The sequence below is a fragment of the Phacochoerus africanus genome, chromosome 7 (genome assembly GCF_016906955.1).
Source record: "Phacochoerus africanus isolate WHEZ1 chromosome 7, ROS_Pafr_v1, whole genome shotgun sequence".
Taxonomy (NCBI): Eukaryota; Metazoa; Chordata; class Mammalia; order Artiodactyla; family Suidae; genus Phacochoerus; species Phacochoerus africanus.
This window is the reverse complement of record NC_062550.1, coordinates 3,423,965-3,426,508: the sequence shown is the minus strand read 5'-3', so window position 1 is coordinate 3,426,508 and position 2,544 is coordinate 3,423,965. Positions and strand designations below refer to the sequence as shown.

General features: G+C 50.0%; 1 long non-coding RNA gene across 1 annotated transcript; it reads right to left on the bottom strand.

The window, feature by feature from the left end:
* Positions 1-1,072: 1,072 nt before the first annotated feature.
* On the bottom strand, positions 1,073-1,585 carry LOC125130539 (uncharacterized). The gene is made up of 2 exons (XR_007135727.1): positions 1,431-1,585; positions 1,073-1,326 (listed from the first exon to the last, which is right to left on the bottom strand). It is a non-coding gene; the product is annotated as an uncharacterized LOC125130539 (long non-coding RNA).
* Positions 1,586-2,544: the final 959 nt, after the last annotated feature.

The window sequence follows — 2,544 nt, the reverse complement described above, 5'->3', positions numbered from 1 at the left end:
CTGGACATTGCAGCCCCCCCTCCCCTCGGGCCCCTTCCCTCCAACCAGCTGGCCTCTCAGAGGTGCCGAGGAGGCGACACCACTCACAGGGTATCTTTCCCCCCGCCCCGCTGAGCAGATTCTTTGACAGACGGTGCAAATGAAAAATAAGAGCCCGAAACTGTTGAAAACTATTTTCTTTCACCAAGTCGCAAATGGGAAAGAAGAGGCAGGTGCAGGTTAAGGACGTTTTGTGATGTAGAGTGTTCATCACCGCCACACATACAAAAATGTACAAAGGAAAAAAATTTTAACTTTAAAAATGAAATTAAAAAAATTTAAATGTCATCATTTATGGTCCCTGGGAACAGGTGGCCGCAAGGACTTTGAGCTTAAACCTGTGTGTGAAACTGCGGCCGCAGGGAGGTCAGCCCGGGGTTCGTTCCAGATGTGGGTGTCATTAGTCTTGCTCAGATTCTCCAGTGGGCACCCACCAGGGTTCCCACTGAAAAGTAAGTTGATGGGGTAAAAGAACAAAGTTTGTGAAACAAGATGTATTTGTATGTCTATTTATATAAAGAAATAAACTGGGAGTTCCCGTCATGGCTCAGGGGTTAACAAATCCGACTAGGAACCACAAAGTTGCGGGTTCGATCCCTGGCCTCAATCAGTGGGTTAAGGATCTGGCGTTGCCGTGAGCTGTGGTGTAGGTTGCAGACGCATCTCGGATCCCGCATTGCTGTGGCTGCGGCGTAGGTAGGCAGCTACAGCTCCGATTAGACCCCTAGCCTGGGAATCTCCATATGCCGAGGGTGTGGCCCTGGAAAAAGACAAAAATAAATAAATAAATAAAAACAAAAAAAAAATCTGTAATGTGACAGGCCAAAGGTGGCTTTGGAGTTAAAGGACTAAAAGACACAGGCTTGCTTTTTTTCTCTCTCTTGATATATAGCTATATCTATAGATCTGTGTCGCCAAACTTTCTACAACAGTGTGGTGTGTGTGTGTGTTACTTTGATAACGAGAGGGGACAAAATACACTCATTAAAAGTGGTCAGACTGCACCTGAGCCTTCATGCCAAATGAGACAATGTAACAATCAAGGGTATTTTTACTGCATATCTGGTATATGCCAGGTGTCGTGCCCAACTCTCCCACCGTCCTAGCTCCTCAGGGCACCCTACAGGTGGACGCATCTGCCCCCCTGCCCAGGAGCCGAGGCCCCGAGTCGGCTGGTACACAACGCCCGCCCAGCAGAGCTGGGGGCTGAACGTGGATGACTCGACAGCTCTCGCAGCTGCACTATTTCCATAACAACTTCCTGCCTCTTCGAGGTGAACGTTTTTCCTAAACACAATGATCTTCAATTAAGTATCTTATCTTGTTTAGACAGAATCTGAAGTTACTTCTGTAAATAGAATTTCATAAATGAAATATAAAAAGAGAGATACCTGCTGTGGTGCAACGGGATTGGCAGCATCTCTGGAGCGCTGGGGCACGGGTTCCGTCCCCGGAAGGGCACAGCGGGTTAAGGATCCAGCCTGGGAACTCCATTTGCCACGGGGTGGCCAAAAGAGAAGGAAAAAAAAAAGAAAAAGAAAAAGAAAAAGAACATCATAATTTTAAAAAGAAATATGAAAAGAAAACATAAGAAAAAAAGAAACGTCAACTCATGGTGGTTGGTTTTTTTTTTTTTAACTTTACGACGCTGTTAACCAGCAGCCAAACTAGGACACAGCTCAGGGCCTAATGCAAAATGAAAGCGCAGGGCCCCTCGTTCAAAAAGGATTAAGAATTTTAAGACAGGGACAGCAGGGCCCAGAGCGAGGGGCGACGGCGCAGGCTCCCGGCCCATAAAGCCAGGCCGAACAAGGTCTTGGCAGTTTTGATGGAGCAAGGGGACATCCCATCTGGTGACAACTTGGGCACCAGTGATCACGCATCAGAAAGCACTTGGGTTGAGCGTTCAGGAAGACAGCTCCGGATGCATTTTTCAGTCCTAGAAATACAAAGCGACCGCAGCCCAGGAATGGAGTTCCCGTGAGGGGGCTGTGGGAGAAAGCCAGCAGCTTCCCTTCCATGGAAGGGGCCCGGCCTCTGATCAAGGGCCGCTTGGGTCAACGAGGGTTCCCTCCCGCAGGGCAAACGTGCTTAAGCTGACAAACACCTGAGGCTCTGAACGCCCGCTCCACCCACCACCCCGCCTGACCTGCCCACCTCCGGCCACCTCTAGGTCCTCAGCCTCATGGCAAGTTCGGAAGCTCCCAGGTGGGTGGAGGGCGACAACCTCAGGTGCCCCCAGGGTGTGGCCTCTTCCACGAACTCTGCCTGGCCCTCCGGGACTGACTCTAGAAAGAATCGCCATGCAGAAAGCACTGGACGGACAAACAGCCACTGAAGGGAGAGGCTCTCCAGCACTTTGAAGCTCTGCCCACTTCTGTAAGACAAATGACAACATATCCCCCGCCCCCCCAACCTGCCCTCCATGGCACCCTCGCTCATTTCTCTTTAAAACACAAACCAACAGCCCCATTCTCCTAGCTTTTCACAGAGCTCTGGACTAGC